Source organism: Puntigrus tetrazona, chromosome 11, assembly GCF_018831695.1.
Source record: "Puntigrus tetrazona isolate hp1 chromosome 11, ASM1883169v1, whole genome shotgun sequence".
NCBI lineage: Eukaryota > Metazoa > Chordata > Actinopteri > Cypriniformes > Cyprinidae > Puntigrus > Puntigrus tetrazona.
The window spans coordinates 6,181,850-6,205,476 of NC_056709.1; the positions used below are offsets into that span (position 1 = coordinate 6,181,850).

The following is a 23,627-nucleotide window of genomic DNA, read 5'->3' on the forward strand; positions in this document are numbered from 1 at the left end:
TGCAAAAGCTTTTTAAAATTTGTGTATTAATAAAATTTATACTTTTATATGCTATCCAAGTGTCTGGCCTACCTTTATATGAGGGATCCGAACCTGTGTCCAATTATAACTTGTTCCCTGGGAATAATCCCTAGGGTGGCGTAGTCGGATTTCTTTGTGAGTTAAGCGTTGCTGTTAAAAACGATACCCCCCTTCCTCCACATTCTGGCATGGTCGGCAGGATTTCCCTCTTGTGTAGGCCAGAGACTTGGGAGTTGATTTGTTTTTGATAGGAACCAGTCCGTGGCAGTCGCTTTTTTTGTGGTGGATCGGCAGTTTGAGTTTCCATATTAGTAAGTCTTTGGGCGTTGACAGTTATGGAGGATGAAATGCGTGAGTTACGAGATTTGCAGCCCAGTTAAAAGCAGATAATGAGAGGCTGCGTCAAGAACAAGTGCCTGTTGCCCAGTCGGGCCCATCTAATGTGTCTCTTCCTATGGTAGTAGATCCCCCACTCATTGGGGCCGGTGCACCAACAGCTGAGCGACTTGTTTTTGTTCCTCGAGATCGTAAGTGCCCTAAGTTTAGTGGTCGGTCTGGCGTTGGCATCGATGAGTGGGTGGAGGAGGCTCAGGCTTGTATGCGGCTTCGCCACCTCTCTACAGCTGATCAAGCATTTTTTCTGGTTGATCATCTGGAGGAGAGGCGAGGGAAGAAATTCGTTATCAGCCAGCAAACGAAAGGGAGGATCCAAAACAAATTATTAGAGTATTACGTGAATTATATGGTTGCACAAAGTCTTACGTAGCACTTCAAGAGGCGTTCTTTTCCAGAAGACAACAGGAAGGAGAAACTTTGGTGGAATTTTCTTTGGCCTTGATGAGTCTTTTGGATAGAGTGAGAAGTCAGTCACCTCATGGCATGCCTAATGCTGACATTTTATCGTGAGACCAGTTTGTGGAGTATGTTAATGATTGTGCTCTTCGACGGGAACTTAAGCAACTAGTGCGTCGTCAACCTACAGCCACCTTGTTTGAAATTCGTAGCGAAGCCCTGCGTTGGGAAAGGGATGGCATGCCTGGGGGGGTGCGTGGTAGAAGTCAGTCAGTCCCTTCCGCGTATGGTGTACAGGGACATCAGTATGTCAATAGTAAAAATGGTTCATGGAGTCAGAAATGAGCGAATTATGGGATATGCTGCGACAGCAGCAACAACAATTGAATCAATTAACCCAAAGTATGGCTCAGTTGCAAAATCCTCAGGTACGCCCTCGACCACTGAAGACCAATATAATCTGCCGTAGGTGTCAACAACCTGGCCATTTTGCCAGGGATTGTGACTGGGAGAGGATATCTGTCCGCCCACCACCAACTCGCGGGAATGTAGCATTGATGAGGGGCGAACAGTCATCGTCCATGCAGCCGTCGGAAAACTAGTTCCCACTGAGTTGCAGGGCCACAGCTTGGTTGGGAGAAGGATAGGCTCAACGAATGTCACTGATTCTGATTTTATGTCACGCTTTATGTCCACTTGTCCAAAACTTGTTGTATCTATGGGTGGGGTTAAAGTACCTTGCCTGGTGGACACTGGTTCCATGGTGTCTACCATGACGGAGAGTTGTTTTGTGACTAATTTTGGGTCATGGGGTCAGGAGCAGCTTAGGTCCTGTCATTGGTTGCAACTTCGAGCTGCAAATGGCCTTTCAATTCCTTATGTTGGTTATTTGGAATTGGATGTGGAGCTCTGTGGGCGTGTGGTTTTAGGCTGTGGTGTGTTGGTGGTCTGAGATCCTCCTGGTGGTGTCTGTGCACAAGTTCCTGGGGTGTTGGGTATGAACATCCTTAGCCGATGCTACCGGGAGCTCTTTGGCCAGCATGGTACAGCCCTTTTTGATTTACCATCGGTGTCAAGGGCTCCTAGTTTTGTTTTTCAAGCTTTGCAACATTGCCATCGGATAGATGCTCAACCAGTCGTGGAATGTAGGGGACGCGTTAAGATGCGTGGACGTCGGGCGTGTCGCATCGCGGGTGGAACTATGAAATTTGTTGCTGCAACTTGTTCCGTGCAATATTCGGGTAGTACCATACTGTTTGAACCGCCCACTTCTGGTCTACCAGCAGGCTTGTTGGCTTCTCCTGCTCTTTTGCGGGTGGACAATGGTACTGTGTATGTGCCTGTAGTTAATGTTGGCACCAGCGATATTGTGCTGTATGCTAACTCTATTATTGGTACTGTGAACAAGGTTGATGTGGTTAGTTTACCCCCAGAGGTCGCAGAAGTTAAAACAGCTGAAGTTAGGGTGAGTATGCAGGTTGTGCAGGCTTCTCCTACTGTGCAGGAACAGATAGCCACGTTAGATTTATCTGTGCTGTCGGAAGAAGAACAGGGTAAGGTTAGGGCATTACTGGAGAAGTACTTGCCTGTGTTTTCTGCACATGATGGTGATTTGGGATGTACTAATCTAATGTCCCATGATATCCCCTTGTTGGACGACATCCCTGTTAGACAGCGGTTTAGACGCGTTCCGCCATCGGAGTATGAGGTGGTAAAGGCGCACATAAATCAACTGTTGGAAACCCAGGTAATCAGAGAGAGCTGTAGTCCTTATGCTTCGCCAATTGTTCTGGTGAAAAAGAAAGACGGTAGTTTACGTATGTGTGTAGACTATCGCCGGTTAAACTCAAAGACTAGAAAAGATGCATTCCCTTTACCACGCATCGAGGAGACTTTACACTCACTGGCAGGAGCCCGTTGGTTTTCTACCATGGATCTGGCCAGTGGGTACAATCAAGTACCTGTGGCAGAGCGGGATAAACCTAAAACTGCTTTTTGTACCCCGTTTGGCCTTTTGGAGTGGAACAGGATGCCATTTGGGTTCTGCAATGCCCCAGGCACCTTCCAGCGATTGATGGAACGGTTATTTGGGGATCAGCAGTGTCAATCCCTTCTTTTGTACCTTGACGATATTGTAGTTTTCTCCTCTTCTGTTGATGAACATCTTGCTCGGATGGAGCTTGTCTTCAGTCGCTTGCAAATGGAAGGGTTAAAGGCTAAACTATCTAAATGTGCCTTTTTTAAAAAAGAAGTGCATTACTTGGGACATGTTATCTCTTCAGAAGGGGTCTCTACTGACCCAGGTAAGGTGGAGGCAGTTGCACAATGGCCTCGGCCAACTTGTGTTTCAGAGTTGCGCTCTTTTTTTTTTTTTTTTTTTTTTTTTTTTTTTTTGGGGGTTTGCTACTACCGGGCGCTTTGTGGAGGGGTTTGCTAAGTTAGCTGCCCTCTCCACAGGTTGGTAGCTCAGCTGGCAAACTCCAAGCGTCCAAAGCAAGTGGCCCAAGACTTTGTTGAAGCCTGGTCAGCGGAATGTCAGAGTAGCTTTGAGGGGTTGAAGGGCAAATTAACAACAGCACCAGTACTTGCCTATGCCGACTTTTCGCTACCGTTTATTTTAGAGGTAGATGCCAGTCATGGTGGACTAGGGGCAGTCCTTTCACAGGAGCAGCAAGGTAGGGTGTGCCCTATAGCCTATGGTAGTCGTAGTCTTAGGCCCACGGAACGGGATTTTTGGGATTCAAGTGGGCCATGACTGAAAAGTTTAGGGAGTACTTGCTGGTCTATAAATGCTTGGTCTTTACTGACAACAACCCCTTAGTTACTTGACATCTGCGAAATTGGGTGCTATGGAACAGCGTTGGGCTGCCCAAGTGGCAGCATTTAACTTTGAAATTAAATATAGGTCAGGGAAAAGCAATCGTAACGCTGATGCCTTGTCACGACAAAATTTTTCAAGTGCAAGAGAAGTGCGTGAGTGGTGCCCAGGTGTAGCTGTTCCAGGAGCTTTGCAGCAAGCCGCCCAGGTGGAATTTGTGACCTCAGTCAATCAGTTCACCTCGCTCCCGTGCTTTTCTAGCATGGACATGGGTGTTCAGCAGGCAGCAGACCCAGTTATTGGGGAGTTCTTGGCGTTCTGGAGGCGCAGGTTGCTTCCAACTTCGGAGGAGCGCAAGAAACTCTCGAAGTTGGCGATTATTCTGCTTTGACAATGGCATCGCTTTGTGGAGACTGATGGGGTGCTCTATCGCTGCAGTGCTTCGCCCAGATGGCGGCGAGGAGATTTTTCAGGTATTATTGCCAGCAGTTTTGAAGCATGAAGTCTTGACCCAGCTTCACCAACAGCATGGGCACCAGGGAGTGGAGCGTACATCTCAACTTGTGCGTCAGAGATGCTACTGGCCTCGAATGTCGGCAGATATTGCCCATTGGAGCCAGGAGTGTGAGCGGTGCCAGTGTGCTAAAGGTGCCCCTTCTGCCCCTAGAAGTTTTATGGGACATTTGTTGGCTGCCCGACCTAATGAAATCTTGGCTTTGGACTTCACTGTGTTGGAGCCATCAAGGTCTGGATTGGAGAATGTCTTGGTGATGACTGATATTTTCACAAAGTATACCATGGCAGTGCCCACTAAAGATCAGCGGGCAGAGACTGTAGCTCAGGTTGTTGTGATTGAGTGGTTTTGCAAATTCGGTGTGCCAGGTCGTATTCACTCTGACCAGGGCCGTAATTTTGAATCCACTCTCATCCAGCAACTTTGTAGTTTGTATGAAGTCAAGAAGTCACGTACTACCCCATATCACCCAGCTGGAAATGGTCAATGTGAACGCTTTAATAGGACCTTACATGATTTGTTGCGCACTTTGCCAATTTCCAAAAAGAATGATTGGCCGCTTTGTCTTCCTCAGGTGCTTTTTCATATAATAGCACCCCGCATCAGGTAACTGGGGAGTCTCCATGTTTTTTAATGTTTGGGCAGGAGCCCAGTCTCCCTGTTGATTTTCTTTTAGGCAGAGTCCAAGAGCCATTGGCTGGTAGTGTTCATAGGTGGATTCTGGAGCAGCAGGGACGGTTGCAGGTGGCGTTTCAAGGTGCCCGGGAACGGTTGGGGGCCACAGCCGATCGGCGAAAAGCTCGACATGACCTGCAGGTAAAGGAAGCACCACTGAAGGAGGGTCAGCGGGTATACCTCCGCGATCATAGCGTGAGGGGTAGATGTAAAATCCAGGACCTGTGGAGCTCAGTGGTGTATCAGGTCATGAAGGCACCAAAGGAAGGTGGGGTGGTTTACACCATTGCTCCCATCACAGACTTGGGTAAGGTAAAGCATGTGCACTGATCCCTGCTGAAGAGTTTGATCGACCAGGTTCCACCTTCTGTATTGTTGAACACTCCAGTCGTTGAATCTCCGCCACCTCTGTTAGAGGAGCATGATGATGATGCTGATGAAGAGGAGTTGTTTCTTTTAGTACCTGACATGCCGCAAGATAGGGGTGGGTTAAGGCTACAGGATGTTGGTCCCGCCACTTCTCAGACATTTGGTAATGCACAAGCAGGGGACACTTGTAGGGCAACTAGCGACTCCGTGGGGGAAGTGGATTCGCAGCCAGTTGCATTGCCTTCTAATGCACGGGAGGTAGCTGAGAGTGTGGTAAGGAGGACTGGGAGAAGAACTGCAGGTCAGCACTCTAATATAAATCATCTCCCTCGAGCAGTGGGTGTTGGTTCTGGGTCTAGCGTGATAGGTAGTACAGTTGCCACCCTGTTCCGGCCTTTTTGAGTTGAGTGTTGGGTCAGGCTGTTCCGCTCACCGTCGAGGCGACGTTGCAGAAACTGGGGGTGGAATGTGACTGGACTAAGTGATTGACAGCAGTCTTCACCTATCAGGGACTTGGGCAGTCAATTTAAGGCTGGATTGGTTGTCACTCGGGGTGCCTCACGTCCGATTTTCCCGCCTGTGTTCATTGTCCGTGTGGACTAGCTGCAGGTAAGCACGCCATTTTAACTGGTAGATACTGTTTTAGGACCCGTTGAGTACATGTGGTTTTTAAAGTGTTCCTGTGTACCACTATAGTGTCTCATTTGCATTGTTGCGGCGTTAGTGGAGCTGGTGACTGTTCGCCTTTCAGGTAATGTACATTCTTCCGAGCTGGTGTTTTTTAACCTGTTAACATGCTTGCGTGGAGGTAATGTTGTTACGCACAAAATAGGCATGATTTCCTGTACCCCACTGTGTGTGCGGAAGGCGTGAGTGACAAACCGGTGCCCATAGCTATTTATTGCGGTGTAATATTCTCATGGTAAGTACTACCAATATTTGATTTTGGGGAATCACGTGACGCAAATTAACATTTTTGTCCTTTTGCGTAGGATCCTCCCTTTCTTTTGTTCGCATTTCAGAAACCACGTGCTTTGGACTTATCTTAGGCTGCTACATCATTCTGGTTACAACGGGAAGCTGCCGCCAGTAATTCCTAAAAGGGGACTGTTCGTGGCTGGTTTGGATGTGGCTTTAATGCCCGCTTGAATTTGTGTTCTTTATTTTGGGAGTAACTTCCAGATTACCCTCCCCTTGTTTTCATTTGTTACATCAGTCTTGTTTTGTTCCATTTCATTCTGTGAGTTTAGTTGATGTTTACTTGATTTTTTTTTTTTTTTTTTTTTTTTTTTCTTGATCAAATTGTTTAGTTTAAATTAAATTTTTTGGATGTAACCTGATTTTGTATTTGATTTAAGTCTTTGTTTTCTTTTTGTTTGTACCCTTGTTGGTGCAGCGTGGCTTTAATGTATTGTCTGTTATACTTTGTGGTTGATGTTGTTATTTTGTTTGCTTCATTGCAGGAGCTGGGGTCCCACGGGTGGTTGGATTTCTCTCCCGGTGGTGGTTCTTCTTGGTATGCTGTGTAACACTGAGTGCACAGGGGTGTGTGCGTGGAAGTGTGCCATCGTAAAAACTGAACTCCTCTTGCCGCTGGAAGCCTCAGCCCTGCCGGTTGTATGTGATTTATTCTAGGGCCCCAACCTTAGATTATTTCTGTATTTGTATTTTTGTTTTGAAGCGGTGCTTTTTCTTTTTGCAAAAGCTTTTTAAAATTTGTGTATTAATAAAATTTATACTTTTATATGCTACCCAAGTGTCTGGCCTACCTTTTATATGAGGGATCCGAACCTGTGTCCAATTATAACTTGTTCCCTGGGAATAATCCCTAGGGTGGCGTAGTCGGATTTCTTTGCGAGTTAAGCGTTGCTGTTAAAAACGATACCCCCTTTCGCCACATTTGACACGTCATCACGTGACCACGTGATTAGTCCGAACGGAGTTTCTTTATTCATGTCAATGGATGTTTTTTATCGCCTTCAGCTGGAAATGGACTGTTTAATGTGTTCGTTGTACATTACTAACAACTAACAAAGACCGATAAACCTTTTCTCTCTCCATTTAAAGGAGAGTGGATGTGGTGGCCCTTATTTGATCTTATTCGCTTAGTAGTTTGGAGAACAGGGTATCAGTATCGCACAGCGACCACGTTGAAAACTCCGATTCAGCTGAAGTCATAAAAACTCCCTTTTAAATAAACAGACACAGTTTGGAATGATCACGTTGAGCGTGGAGTAGTTTTACGATTTATGAATGTGACAGGGGCTAGAACCACCCACAATTCACGGGGTACAAATAGAGAGATTTCTCTACAACTACAGGGGGGTATTCCAGAAAGCAGTTTGTGAGACATACCTGGGTATGTTTAAGGGTAAGTTCGTGGATAACCTCAACTTTCAGTTCCAAAAACGGAGGTAACTTTCTGGGTATGTATGTAACCATAACAACTGACTCTCTGAAGATAACCTGCTTGGGAGCAGGTTATGTTTCAGAGTAACTTCGTTTCAGAAGGTTGGTGAGCATGGCGTGCCCTTTTGAGGAGGATCCTGTGGACGTAGAAGCACAACTTATACGAGGTTTTTTTCGTCGGAGAGGGGTTATAAGACCACGTATTGACGTGTTTGCATACCCCAATGAATATTTAAAAGAGCGTTATCGTTTTTCAAAAGATTCCTTAGTTTATTTAACACGTCTTTTAAAACCATGTCGTAAATGTGACAAACCGCGGTTCTGCGCTTAGCACAGAAAACATTTTGTGCATAGCACTTAGGTTTTTTGCGTCTAGCCATTTTTTGTACAGTGTGGGCGATTCAGAGCATGTGGGAAAGGCAACTGTGTGTCGAGCTGTTCGTTCAGTATGTCTGGCACTTAAACAGTTCTTACCCACGTTTGTACAGTTCCCTGGCCATAAACCTCTGCTTGTTATTAAAGACGAATTCCACAGAGTGGCAGGTTTGTCCTTTGTAGTAAAATCTATGACGCATATTTAATCATATTATTGATATCTATACATGTATTCATTATGCACACACACTTCATACTTCCATAACTTTCTGTTTCAGGGTTTCCAAATGTAATTGGGTTCATTGATGGCACTCGCATTCCTATCAAAGCTCCATCAATAAATGAGGAAGACTGTTAATAGGAAATCTGTTCATAGTATCAATGTGCAGGTTACAACTTAACTTTTTTCCCTTAAAATCATCTACTTTTTCCACTACATAGGTAATATGTGAGGCAACCCAAATAATTACCAATGTCGAGGCAAAATGGCCAGGATCTGTGCATGATGCCAGGCATTTCAGCAGGGTATGTTTTACTTTATACAATTTTTTTTTTCCTTTTTACTATATTTCTGTTGTACACTTCAATCATTATAGGACAGTAGAATGGTTACTTGCTGGGGGACAGAGGATACCCTTGTCTGCCCTATTCAATGACACCCTACCCTGAACCTGAGCCTGGACCACAGACACAGTTTAACTTGGCTCACAGCCGAACACGGGCCAAGGTGGAGATGACTATAGGGATCCTCAAATCTCAGTTTCAGTGTCTGCGTGGGGTCCGGGTTAGTCCAGAGAGGGCATGCGACATTATAGTGGCTTGTGTTGTGCTTCACAATATTACCACTATAAGAGGAGAGAGCCACCCTCCTTGTATTGAGGATGATGGCCCAGAGGAACATCTACAGATTTTACAGGCCAACAGAGATGGAAGACTTTTGAGAGACAGGATCTGTCAAAATTACTTTTATTAGTTTTTTTGCACTGGTCTGCCAGGCACTTCATTTCTTTATTTCCTGAAAAAAAATAAAAGTACAATTCAATAAAATGTTTTTTTTTTTTGTTGCTTTATACACACACACACAGATATATACATATATACATGCACCCAACACTTTTTTATCATGCAACAGATTGTTCTGACAGAATATTCAGACAAGTTCTCACCTTAAGGCGATGCTCCAGTAATTCAATTTCAAAGTACTGCCTTTTTAAAGAGGAGCCTTTTCTCTTCCATTTGAAGCTGTATAAGGTCCATCTCCATGTCACTTTTCCTTATTTGTTTTTGAAGATGGACCTTTTACAGCTCCTTTGCTGGCAAGGTGGAAACAATTTAATAAATGAGATTGCTTGGTCAGACAATATAATTAAAATATGGACACTTTAATGCAAAAAGGGGCAATACATTATAATGGTATGCATCATACCTCAGTGGATCTACCAGCATTGTCCACTTCTGTCACAGCAGATGTGGTCTCTTCATCGTCATCTTCATCCTACAGGAGAAATATTCAAGTATACATTATCTGAAAAAAAAACAAAAAAACCTAAAAGCAACTAAAGGTACCTGACAACAAATCACTTACAACTGTGACAGACTGTGTTCTTTCTGGAGAGTCCAATAATACAATCCGTCCATCAGTTTCTATAAGAACACACAACCCATAAAATTCTCAATATTATCAAAGAAAATAATACATGAAAACAGTAACATGTCACTCTAAGATCACAGTAGCCTATACATCATATGCAGTTAAATAAAATAAGCCTACATAAAACATTTATCTTGTTAAAAAAAAGCCTTTAAGTGACAGAGATAGTCATTTATTAGGACAAAAAATTAAAACAAATCATAGAGGTAAACTCACATTTCATCACTTGTGGTGCATGGTGTGTGTGATGAACTGCCCCTGATGCTCTTTTATTAAGGGACAGAGCCAGCTCCTCGGATGGGGTGAGGGGAGGTGGTGGTGGGCTTCAGTCTTCTTTCCATTAGCTACATGACAGAATGAATGTACTAAATCCTGTTATAATAATAGTTCAGTAATCGTGTAATCAAATATTACCTTTTTGCAGAATGTTTTTGTGTTTCATTTTGACTTGGCTTAAACTTCTTGCGGCTCCAGAAGGATTACACCTTATTAAATAAGAAACATACATTATTATTTTAAACTAAACAAATAAATGGCAGCAAAAGTAAATGCTTTCATAGTGATATAACATTCAAAAGGATGTATAAATCATACTTCATTATTTTGCATTATAATAAAACGGGAGCCAATACCAAATTTGTAATTTAATACACTCACGCATTTACTGTCGGTTATTTTTTGCCAAGCCAACTCTCTTGCTTTAGCTGATGCAGCTGTATTGCTTCTTTTTAATATTATTGGCTTAAACTTCTCATAAGCGTGCATTAAAATCTCCAGCTCCGTCTCTGTGAAATACGCCGCTCTCTTTTTTTTCGCTTTGAGTTTCCATGGTGACTCGTGAAATCGGCGATCCATTGAAAATGTCTTTCTACATGCACCGTGCACACGCACTAACTCTGGGTAACCAGTTGGAGGTTGATTAAACTAACTCTTCTCAGGTGTTTTGGAACCGATATACCCAGAGGTTATGATTTATCAATGGTAAGTTAACCAAGTTTTCTGGAATACCCCCCTGGTCTCCTTCAGTCAAATGAAGGAATAAACAGATGTGTGCAATCAGTTTATTTGAATGGACACTAAATATAAAGACAGGTAAAATCATACAAAACACATCACATCACCAACTTAATACAATTGTTTTCATAAAATTGTTATACAGTGACCACCAATCATATACAACATCGATATCGCTCGACGACCCAACAATCGGGAGGAAAAGCAAAAAAAACCCCAAAAACCAAAATGCAATATAAATGAACCCCCTCCCACAATGAAAAAAAAAAGGAAATAAAAATATCCCCACTCCAAACAAATAACCAAACACACCGCAAACCAAAAACAAAAGCAAACCCTCCCCAGAGATGATCGTCCTTGTTGTCTATAAAGGAAATTGACAAGGTCAGATAACAATTATTACTCACAATTCAACCAACAAAATAAACACAATACAAAAGAAAAAAAACTAAAGAATACAATTTAATTAACCCAACAACAAGAAAAAAAAGAAATCATCTTAAATCATCTTATCTCCACACTCGTAATCACGTAAGTAATTAGTCCTTGTGCAACACGCACGCACACTCGCACCCACACACCCGCACACACACACTCTATCAAATGTCTTCTAGAACGCGAACTATGTCGCGGTACAGCAGCGCCGTCAGGCCACCTCACAGCAGCAAAACAGCAGCGAGCAACTTTCTATAAAATAATTATTCAATAGTTATTAAACACGCACGCTAACGTATTAAAATGGCATCTTTAATTAACAACCAACTTAAAAGATATAAGCACTTACCGGCAGCACAGCTAACGGACTCATAATACGGATAGTGAATAATCCACAACTCCTACCCGGCTTGAACTAAAAGAAGCGGCACTATTAGTAATTGCCCTCACTTGAAACAATGCGACGTTATAGGTCAATACGCTAACGTACCCAAAACTGCGTTGATGCGGTCGCACATCCCCAGGCCCACGCTCAGAAATAGTTACTGCGTTTACTACGGCTCATAGACTCAATGCTTAACGCACTTAAGTTTTTTTAATTTTTTTTTACCATGCACTCACACACGGCCCATATCCCATGCCAGAGGAAAAACGGAAGTACAGGGGAATCTTCACGCTTCTTAAAGGGCCATGAACATCACTTCCGCCGAACAACACCTGCCCCCCATGAAACGAAAAACTCCTTCAAGAAGACTACCCCGTTACATGAACACGCTTCAAAGATTTTATTTAATTTTGCTCGTGTCAAACAACTTTTAGAAGTCTTAGTTTGTTTGACACGTCATCAAGTGACCACGTGATTAGTCCGAACGGAGTTTCTTTATTCATATCAAGGGGTGTTTGTGTGACCGATCGTATTGGATAAGTGATGGTGACTGACATTTGTAACAGCCAATCAGCAGTAAGTGTGACCTATTTTAGAGCAGGTTGGCTTTGTTGGGTCATGCGTCACCTCCGGCCCCGCCTTTTTGGTTTTTTTGTTATGTTGACTTGTGTTTTAGGTATGTGTTAGCAGTTAGCTCTTCGTTTGTCTCTTTTATAATGTTGTGGACTAATCGTTTGTTATTTCATTCTAGCCTGTCTTTTCCTTTGTTTTCTGTCGATGGCCATGAGTTTAATGACTGCTGTTTATTCAGGTAAGCGCTTAATACTGCTAGAAAATGGGTTGGTATGGACGGAGTGCGCAGTTTGAATAATAGGCAGTTTCCTGTACCCTAGCTTGTTATTGGTATTACTGAGGATGCCGAATCCCAATTTGTGAATGCGTGCGAGCATACTTTTTCCGGTTTGGTAAGTCTCTATTAGGTGGTGGTTAAAGGGGAATATTAGTGTGTGATTTGCAAGCGGTAATGGTGTTAATTGCCCATATCTTTTTTGTAGGATTCTCCCTTTCGTCCTGGGCGATTAAATGCGCCGTTCCTGACGTTTTTTTCCTGTCGCGCCGTGAACTTTCGGTTACTCGGAAGTCTTAGTTGATACGGAGATCTGCTTCCTGCTATCTGCTACCTGCTATCTGCTACCGGCTATCTGCTACCTGCTATCTGCTACCTGCTACCTGCTATCTACTACTGATCCCTGTGATTGTGATTTGTGTTACTGGTTATTATTGTTTGTTTTTGTTTTGTTTAAAGTGGTTCTGCTTGAGGGCATCTATTTGATTATGGAGTAGCCGGTGCCCTGTGTGGATTTTGCTCCTCCATTGTGGAACTACAAAAATTGTATTCTTTTTCTTTCCTTTTTTATAATTTGTGTATTTTTTGTTTTGTTGGACATTTTGTATTGTTTATATTCAACATTAGTTTGCCTTGGTTGAATTTGTTTGTTCGTTTCCCTTTCCTTTTTCTTGTGACATTATTGCCTGGATTAGTGTGTAAGGTTTTGGTTTGTGTAATACACATTGCATATACTCATTTTTCTTCTTACAGGAGCTGGGGTTCCACGGGTGCAGGAGCTTGAGGTGGTGGTGTCACTTCATCATTTGCTGTGGACACGTTTGTGTGTGCAGTGAGTGTGTCGGTGTGTGTGTGTGTGTGGTGTAAGTGTGCTTTTGGCTAAATTCAGCACTGGTGATCACTCCCGTGGGTGACCTCAGCCCTGTGAGTTGGTTTCTTATTTTTTTATGTTTTTGTTTTGGTAATTTAATGCCTACATCCATTTTGGAATAGTTTGTGTATATATATATATATATATATATATATATATATATATATATATATATATATATATATATATATATATATATATATATATATATATATATATATATATATATATATATATATATATATATATATATATATATATATATATATATATATATATATATATATATATATATATTTATATTTGTTTACAAAATTTTATTTGATTTACTGCAGTTACCATTGGAGAGTGCTGCCGGCAGTAGGTGATGAGGATTCAATGTGACTTTTAAATGGTGAAACAATTGTGAAAATAAATTTTGTACTTTCATGCTTTACTCACGCCTCGCCTATTCATATGAGAATTGAACCTGTGTGGCCAAATAGTCATATTTGAGCTAGTTCTATTTCCTGGGGAGAACTCTCCAGGTGGCGTAGTCGGATTCGCTATAGGTGAAGGATTTAAAGTTACCAGCTAACATCTGTAAGGTGTGTTTTGCTCCTCTTCCTCCATGCCCTCACGCTACATTCTGGCGTAGTCGGCAGGGTCTCGTTATGGTTTAGTGCAGAGACGTGAGTATTGGTTTTGTGTTCTCTTTCTTTTTTTTTTGGTTTGTTATCTTTTTGCAGGAGCAGGTGTTCTAAAGAGTGTTCATCCGTAGTGGTGAGTGATTTGTAATTTGCAGCTATGGATGAAGAGCTACGTGAATTGCGTAGAATTGGTAGCCCAATTGAGGGCAGATAATGAAAAATTGCGACAAGAGCAAGTTCTCGTTGCACAACCTGGTCCTTCTAATGTTTCTATTCCAGCAGTGGTAGATCCTCCGCCTGCTGTCCCTAGTTCTTCAGTGACGGATCGATTTGTTTTTGTTCCACGAGATCGAAATTGTTCAAAATTTAATGGTAGATCTGGCATTATGATTGAGGAGTGGGTGGAGGAGGCTCAGACTCTGCATGCGACTTCTGCGCCATCTCTCTGCTGTTGATCAAGCGCTTTTTCTTGTTTGATCATTTGGAGGAGAGGCGAGAGACGAAATTCGATATCGCCAAGGGACGAGAGGGAGGATCCAAACAAAATTATTCAGGCGTTATGCGAATTGTATGGCTGCACTAGTTCTTATGTAGCTCTTCAAGAGTCTTTTTTTCCAGAAAACAACAGGATGGGGAGACTCTATTAGAGTTTTCCCTAGTCCTGCTAAATCTCTGGGAAAAAGTAGCGACAGTCGCCTCATGGTAGGCCAAGTGCAGATATTTTGTTGCGCGACCAATTTGTTGAACACGCTCGTGACGGTGCTCTTCGACGTGAACTAAAACAGTTTGTTCGCCGCCAACCTACTGCTATGTTGTTGGACGCTCGTAGCGCGGCAATGCGCTGGGGAACGGGAGGGTCTGCCTGGGGAACGCGTGGTCGTAGCCAATCCGCACCATCTGCTTATGGTATACAATATGGGGTACAGGGACACCAGCACCTGGAAAGTAGTAGTGCAGCGTGTTCTGAATTCAGTGAGTTGAGAGAAATGCTGAAAAAGCAGCAACAGCAATTGAATCAATTGACTCAAAGTGTGGCTCAGATTCAAAATTTTCAACCACACTCTCAATTATCCCGCCCGACAGGTTATTTGTCGTCGATGTCAGCAACCTGGCCATTTTGCCAGGGAGTGTACTGGGGAACGAAGGCCTCCTCGCTTTCCACCAGCACGCAGATTCCGCTTCGCGCAGGGTGTGCAGTCTGGGCAACCATCGAAAACTAGTTCCCCGCTGAGCTGCAGGGCCACAGCTCGGTCGGGGGAAGGACAGGCTCAATGTTCTAACTGATGTAAATTTTATGTCTCGCTTTATGTCAACGTGTCCGCAACTTGTCGTATGTATGGGCGGGTTAAGGTACCGTGTCTGGTGGACACTGGGTCTATGGTGTCCACCATTACTGAGAGCTGTTTTGTGCAAAATTTTGGGGCGTGGGGTCAGGAACAGCTTAGGTCGTGCCATTGGTTGCAACTCGGCTGCGAATGGCCTTTCGATCCCATATATGGGTTACCTAGAACTAGATGTGGAGTTGTGTGGGCAGGTGGTTGCAGGTTGCGGGTGTTGGTGGTTAGAGACCCTCCTGGTAGTATGTGTGCTCAGGTTCCTGGGGTTCTGGGAATGAACATCCTGGGCCACTGCTATCGGGAGCTCTTTGGCCAGCATGGCACCCGACTTTTCGATCTGCCCATGGTCTCACAGGCTCCCCTTCTGTATTTCAGGCTTTACAACATTGCCACCACATTGAAGTCCAGCCAGATTTAAGTCAGGGGTAGAGTCAAAGCGCGGGGCGCCAGGCGTGTCGCATCCCCGGGGCACCATGAAATTGGTTGCAGTAACCTGTTCAACACAGTACCCGGGGTACTGTTCTCTTTGAGCCACCCGACTCTGGCCTTCCAGCCGGGTTGTTGGCTTCTACTGCTTTGGTTCAGGTAGACCGTGGCACCGCTTACGTGCCCGTGGTTAATGTTAGCACAGCTGATGTGGTGGTATATGCTAGCACAGTGGTGGGTACGGTCAACCAGGTTTATGTGGTCAGCTTACCCCAGAGATCTCAGAAGTTCCAGTGGTTTCGCTAGGGTGAGTACGCAGGTCGCACAGGCTGCCCAGTCGGTACAGGAACAAATTAGGGCTATTGATTTGTCTGTACTGTCAGCAGAAGACCAAGGCAAGGTGAGGGCACTACTTGAAAAGTATGCATCTGTATTTTCCATACATGAGGGTGATTTGGGATGTACCAGTCTCATTTCCCATGAAATCCCTTTGATGGACGACGTACTGCGTGAGGCAGCGTTATAGGCGCATTCCTCCGCCGGAATACGAGGTCGCCAAGGCACACATTAATCAATTGATGGAAGCTCAAGTAATAAGGGAAAGCTGCAGCCCGTATATGCGCCACCAATTGTCTTGGTTAAAAGAAAGACGGTAGCCTACGTATGTGTGTAGACTACCGCCATTTAAATGCTAAGACAAGGAAGGATGCTTTCCTTTGCCCCGAATTGAGGAGACACTAGACTCGCTGGCGGGGCACGTTGGTTTTCCACCATGGACCTTGCCAGCGGTATAATCAGGTCCCTGTAAGTGAGGCTGATAAATCAAAGACTGCGCTTTGTACTCCATTCGGGCTATTTGAATGGAACCGATGCCGCTTGGCCTTTGTAATGCCCCCAGCACCTTCCAGCGATTAATGGAGCGGTTGTTTGGGGACCAACAGTGCCAATCTTTGCTCTTGTATTTGGACGATATCGTAGTGTTTTCGTGTCAGTAGATCAGCATTTAGCCCGAATGGAGGTTGTCTTAAGCCGGCTGCTTAGGGAAGGCCTGAAAGCCAAGTTATCAAAATGCGATTCTTTAAGCAGGAGGTGCAATATTTGGGGCATGTGATCTCCTCAGGAGGAGTCTCTACGGACCCAGGTAAGATCGAGGCAGTTTTAAAGTGGCCTCAGCCCAATAGTGTTTCGGGGTTATGCTTCATTTTTGGGGTTTGCTAGCTACTACCGGCGCTTTGTGGAGGGGTTCGCAAGACTGGCGGCCCTCCACAGGCTGGTGGCAAAGCTGGCAGCCCCCCTGGTGCTGTCCAAGCATGGCCCTAATGAGTTTGAGCAGGCCTGGTCTAGTGAGTGTCAGAGTGGCTTTGAGGAGTTGAGGTATAGACTTACCACAGCCCCTGTGCTCGCCTATGCAGACTTTTCGCTTCCCTTTATTTTGGAGGTGGACGCTAGTCATGGGGGGCTAGGGGCAGTCCTCTCCCAAGAGCAGCAGGGTAAGGTACGTCCCATAGCTTATGGTAGCCGAGGTCTTAGGCCCACTGAGCGCAATACATCTAACTACAGTTCCATGAAGCTGGAGTTTCTTGCGCCAAGTGGGCCATGACTGAGAAGTTTAGGAGTACCTTCTGGGTCATAAGTGTGTAGTCTATACCGATAATAATCCTCTTAGCTACCTGACCTCTGCCAAGTTGGGTGCCATGGAACAGCGCTGGGCTGCCCAGCTGGCTGCGTTTTGATTTTGAAATCAAATACAGATCTGGTAAGACAAATCAAACGCGGATGCTTTGTCGCGCCAGAATCCCCTCTGCAGGCAGAAGTTCTGGACATGGGTCCAGGTGTGGTGGTTCCCACCTCATTGCGCCAAGCTAGCCGAGGAGGTGGTGAGTCAGGTAAATCAAATAGTATCCTTTCCTTGCTCTTCTAGGAAGGACATCGGAGACCAGCAGCAGGCTGATTCAGTTATCGGAGAGTTACTGGTGTTTTGGAGGCGAAAGCGCCACCAAGTGTTGAGGAGCGAAAGAAACTCTCCAGGTCTGCTGTGGTCTTACTTAGACAGTGGGATCGCTTGAGGGAGATTAAAGGGGTGCTTTATCGTCGTGTGTTTCTGGCCCAGACGGTGGAGAAGAGGTCCTCCAAGTGTTGCTGCCATCTGCCATGAAGTCTGAGGTATTGACACAACTGCACCAACAGCATGGGCACCAGGGGGTAGAGCGTACCACACAGTTGGTGTGGCAGCGGTGCTACTGGCCTGGAATGTCGGGGGACATTGCCCGCTGGTGCCAGGAGTGTGAAAGGTGTCAGTGTGCTAAGGGTGTTCAGCCTACCCCAGTTAGCTTCATGGGACATCTGTTGGCTGCACGGCCAAACGAGATCGTGGCATTGGATTTTACTGTGTTGGAACCTTCGAATTCTGGGGTAGAAAATGTCTTGGTCATGACTGACATTTTTTCCAAGTACACCTTAGCGGTACCGACTAGGGACCAACGGGCTGAGACTGTGGCCCAGGTTCTGGTGGCTGAGTGGTTCGGTAAGTTTGGGGTGCCGGGCCGTATCCATTCCGACCAAGGCCGTAATTTCGAGTCCGTCCTCATTCAGCAGTTGTGTCGGTTATATGGGGTGGAAAAGTCACGTACAACCCCATACCATCCAGCGGAAACGGCCAGTGTGAGCGCTTTAATAGGACCTTACACAATCTTTTGCGCACACTGCCGTTATCTAGGAAAGGGGAGTGGCCGTCTTGTCTCCCCCAGGTGCTTTTCGCCTACAACACCACACCTCACCAATCTACGGGGGAATCCCCCTACTTTCTGATGTTTGGGCAAGAGCCTAGACTTCCAGTTGATTTTTTGCTTGGTAGGGTTGAAGAACCATTGGCAGGTAGTGTCCATCGGTGGGTGTTAGAGCATCAGAATCGGCTGCAGGTTGCTTTTGAGGGTGCTCGTGGGTGGTTGGAGGCCGCAGCCGATCGCCGAAAGCTAGGTATGACCTTCAGGTGCGTGACATACCTCTGAGGGAGGGTCAACTTGTGTATCTTCGCGACTGTAGTGTGAGAGGTAGACATAAGATTCATGACCTCTGGAGCTCAGCGGTGTACCAGATCCTGAAGGCACCGAAGGAAGGGGGTGTTGTGTACACAATTGCTCCTACTACAGATTTAAGTAAGTTAAAGCATGTACACCGGTCTTTATTGAAGCCTCAGGTAAGAGGGGATTCTCTCTGACCGGCCCAATGTTCCATTGGTCGAACCTGTGCTGCCTCGTGAGGAGGAGTTGGATGAGGGAGACTTGTTTGTTTTGGTGTCAGAAGCACCACAGGTTATTAGTAGGCAAGCATCTCAAGAGATTCCTCCCCCCCCTGTCCCTCAGGATGCTGGTGAGGCTCAGGGAGCAGAAGATATTACAGAGATGATAGCTGATTTGCAGCCTGTAAGGAACCCTCCATTAGGTTCAGTGGTGATGGGTGAGAGTGTAGTGCGAGGACGGGGGACGGAGTACGGCTGGGCAGCATTCTAATGTACATCATCTGCCACGGTCACTTGGTGTAGGCATAGTGTCCAGTATAGTTGGTAGTGCAGCGGAGGTATGGTTTCGTCCTTGGGATTGAAGGGCCTAGAGGGCATGTCTTTTTTTTTTATTAGTTCACCGTCGGGGCGACGGTACAGAAGGTGGGGGTGGATTGTGACCGATCGTATTGGATAAGTGATGGTGACTGACATTTGTAACAGCCAATCAGCAGTAAGTGTGACCTATTTTAGAGCAGGTTGGCTTTGTTGGGTCATGCGTCACCTCCGCCCCGCCTTTTGGTTTTTTTGTTATGTTGACTTGTGTTTTAGGTATGTGTTAGCAGTTAGCTCTTCGCTTGTCTCTTTATAATGTTGTGGACTAATCGTTTGTTATTTCATTCTAGCCTGTCTTTTCCTTTGTTTTCTGTCGATGGCCATGAGTTTAATGACTGCTGTTTATTCAGGTAAGCGCTTAATACTGCTAGAAAATGGGTTGGTATGGACGGAGTGCGCAGTTTGAATAATAGGCAGTTTCCTGTACCCTAGCTTGTTATTGGTATTACTGAGGATGCCGAATCCCAATTTGTGAATGCGTATGAGCATACTTTTTCCGGTTTGGTAAGTCTCTATTAGGTGGTGGTTAAAGGGGAATATTAGTGTGTGATTTGCAAGCGGTAATGGTGTTAATTGCCCATATCTTTTTGTAGGATTCTCCCTTTCGCCCTGGGCGATTAAATGCGCCGCTCCTGACGCTTTTTTCCTGTCGCGCCGTGAACTTTCGGTTACTCGGAAGTCTTAGTTGATACGAGATCTGCTTCCTGCTATCTGCTACCTGCTATCTGCTACCGCCATCTGCTACCTGCTATCTGCTACCTGCTACCTGCTATCTACTACTGATCCCTGTGATTGTGATTTGTGTTACTGGTTGTTATTATTGTTTGTTTTTGTTTTGTTTAAAGTGGTTCTGCTTGAGGGCATCTATTTGATTATGGAGTAGCCGGTGCCCTGTGTGGATTTTGCTCCTCCATTGTGGAACTACAAAAATTGTATTCTTTTTCTTTCCTTTTTATAATTTGTGTATTTTTTGTTTTGTTGGACATTTTGTATTGTTTATATTCAACATTAGTTTGCCTTGGTTGAATTTGTTTGTTCGTTTCCCTTTCCTTTTTCTTGTGACATTATTGCCTGGATTAGTGTGTAAGGTTTTGGTTTGTGTAATACACATTGCATATACTCATTTTTCTTCTTACAGGAGCTGGGGTTCCACGGGTGCAGGAGCTTGAGGTGGTGGTGTCACTTCATCATTTGCTGTGGACACGTTTGTGTGTGCAGTGAGTGTGTCGGGGTGTGTGTGTGTGTGGAGGTGTAAGTGTGCTTTTGGCTAAATTCAGCACTGGTGATCACTCCCGTGGGTGACCTCAGCCCTGTGAGTTGGTTTCTTATTTTTTTTATGTTTTTGTTTTGGTAATTTAATGCCTACATCCATTTTGGAATAGTTTGTGTATATATATATATATATATATATATATATATATATATATATATATATATATATATATATATATATATATATATATATATATATATATATATATATATATATATATATATATATATATATATATATATATATATATATATATATATATATATATATATATATATATATATATATATATATATATATATATATTTGTTTACAAAATTTTATTTGATTTACTGCAGTTACCATTGGAGAGTGCTGCCGGCAGTAGGTGATGAGGATTCAATGTGACTTTTAAATGGTGAAACAATTGTGAAAATAAATTTTGTACTTTCATGCTTTACTCACGTCTCTCGCCTATTCATATGAGAATTGAACCTGTGTGGCCAAATAGTCATATTTGAGCTAGTTCTATTTCCTGGGGGAGAACTCTCCAGGTGGCGTAGTCGGATTCGCTATAGGTGAAGGATTTAAAGTTACCAGCTAACATCTGTAAGGTGTGTTTTGCTCCTCTTCCTCCATGCCCTCACGCTACATTCGTATCGCCTTCAGCTGGAAATGGACTGTTTAACGTGGTCGTTGTACATTACTGACACGCTGTGTCAGACCGATAAACCTTTTCTCTCTCCATTTAAAGGTGAATGAGCTGAATGAGGAGGTCAGCTTTCTTAAAAAGAGGATACAACACCGAATGGGCAATGGAGTCAGATAACGCGAGGGGGTGTGAACTGAAGAGGGACGACGATAAATATTGAGAACTGCTGGAGTGTGGACACACTCGCTTGTGTGAATGAACTCAGCAGCTGATGTTTGTATCATATGCATCTGTCGAATAAATGATTTGGAATATAAAGTTATGTCTCCTCTTCGATAAAAGAATGCGCATGGATTGCAGAAAATAATTAGCACAACAAATTGGTGACGTCCGACGTGATCGCTTGAGGAGATTAGAAGGAATTGGAAGTTTCATTATCCAGAAACGGAACTCAGATTAACACAGAGAGGCGCTCTGAAAACAAAAGGTAAGCAGACACCTATTTAATTAAAGCTCTGCTATTGACTATTCTAAAAGAACTGTGTTAATTCTGGGGAAAATTTCTGGATGTGTAAATTTTAGTGAAATATCAGTTTTGTAAAATTAAATGCATTGAAAATAATACTTTAAAAGACAGATTCATATTATACGTGTATGTTTTTTGTACGTGAACGCTCATAAAGTTTGGGTTGAGTCCCTCCGGTGAGAGTCCGGTAAATTACCACGCTTGGGTCGGAGTCCCTCCGTGAGAGTCCGGTAAATTACCACGCTTGGGTTGGAGTCCCTCCGGTGAGAGTCCGGTAAATTACCACGCTTGGGTTGGAGTCCTCCGTGAGAGTCCGTAAATTACCACGCTTGGGTTGGAGTCCTCCGTGAGAGTCCGTAAATTACCATAATTTGGGTGCACCTCTAGTCGTCGAACTAGTAAACTTTTGTGCGAGTGAAAGGTTAAACAATTGAAACGAATATAATACGATCGTTGTATATATATAATTATATGTATATAGTATAATTCCTTGCTTGTGTATGTCAGTGCATTAAATCCGTTGTTAATGTGGATATTTTAAGTAATTATTGCATTATTGTTGATACATTGTTTTATTAAAAATAAGTGGAAGTGTTTATGTTGCATTATTGTGCTTAAAATTGTATAAGAGATAATTGCTAAATAGTAGAACTGTGTAGAATATTTAAATAAACAAAGAAGTATTATGTAGAGGAAGATTGTAAAATGGCAGAGTTTGAGAAAGAATGTGATGAGTATGGATATCCCCCTGTATTGACGCAATGGCTGAATGTAGTAGATATGGAAATAGCACAGACACCACCAAAAGATAAAAAGGGTAGAGAGAAGGAATTAGGTGAACAGTGGGAAACTATGGTAGTAGCATTTGGACCAGATATTGGACAGAAAACAGTTGCTTTAGGACCGAAAATAAGAGAATTAGAAAGAAGGGCACGTGTAAAAGTTATGCAGCATAGAGATAAGAAGAAGGATGTTCAGTGGTACAAAAAGGGTTCATATAAAACAGAGGGAGAGAAGTTAGATGATGAATTGAGAAAGTGGACCAGCACGGCAGTGACTGTAACAGCATTGGGCGTACCAAAGAAGAAAAAGGAAGTTGATAGTGCAGCAGCTAAACAGAGACAGGAAGTGAAAGTAGGAAGCCCACAGCCTAGTGCATCACTAGCTTCCGCCCGACTGTATCCGCCCTTACCAACAGCACCTCCCACTTATGTAGAGAGACAGATGCCTTTGATGGAAGTGAAGGGAGGGCAGTTAGACATGGACATGCCATTTACTGAGATAGCTGAACAAGTAAGTAAAGATTTTATAGAAGCAAAGGATGGTTACACAGATATAATGAATAGTGTGGGAAAGATAATGGAAAAAACATTTCATTAGGAAATGCAGCGGCTGATGAAGCGCCAAAAAAGGCAGCTGGATATCTACCAAGTCAATGCCTAATGATGTCACAGCGTCAGCTGTCTGATTTGTTTCCTAATTTATCCAGACCTTATATAATTGAACAACAACACCTAGCTAGCCCATCAGAAAAGACTCAATGGTTACACAAAGGAGCTATTAAGGCACATGATGGTTTGTGGACGTCACCAGATGGTCGTCCTGTGTTATCCTCATCATTAGCTGTTTCTGTTTTGACACAAATTCATAGTCCATCTCACTGTGGAGACAAACAAATGTCTCGTGCATTACAGTCATGGTGGCACCCTTTCATGCCACATTTGATTTCACATCATATTGTTTCATGTGAAGTTTGTCAAGAACACAACATTAAGCCTTCAATGCGCCCATCAGCTGGTCATTTTCCACTGGCTAGTGGACCAGGTGATGAGGTAGTCATTGATTTTACTGATATGATAGACAGAATAAATGGTAAGAGGTACCTGTTGGTCATGGTAGACACCTACACTGGATGGCCAGAAGCATTTCCTGTGGGGAAGGAAGACAGCACCGCTGTAATAAAATGTTTGATAAATCATTATATACCCCATTATGGTTTTCCGAGACGGATTAGGT

The 23,627-nt window shown here is 43.8% G+C and overlaps 2 long non-coding RNA genes and 1 pseudogene across 4 annotated transcripts; all 3 read left to right on the top strand.

Moving 5' to 3' along the window:
* The first annotated feature begins 1,975 nt into the window (after nt 1-1,975).
* On the top strand, nt 1,976-18,785 carry LOC122354364 (annotated as a pseudogene).
* Nucleotides 11,983-13,612, top strand: LOC122354254. Its single transcript, XR_006252095.1, has 3 exons — nt 11,983-12,423; nt 13,059-13,229; nt 13,512-13,612. It is a non-coding gene; the product is annotated as an uncharacterized LOC122354254 (long non-coding RNA).
* Nucleotides 18,786-19,436: 651 nt separating the features above from the next.
* Nucleotides 19,437-20,893, top strand: LOC122354255. 3 transcript variants are annotated; one of them, XR_006252096.1, is made up of 3 exons: nt 19,437-19,531; nt 20,320-20,493; nt 20,793-20,893. It is a non-coding gene; the product is annotated as an uncharacterized LOC122354255 (long non-coding RNA). The 3 variants fall into 3 exon arrangements; XR_006252098.1 differs by lacking the exon at nt 19,437-19,531 and adding an exon at nt 19,920-19,969; XR_006252097.1 differs by lacking the exon at nt 19,437-19,531 and adding an exon at nt 20,001-20,113.
* The last annotated feature ends 2,734 nt before the right edge of the window (nt 20,894-23,627 follow it).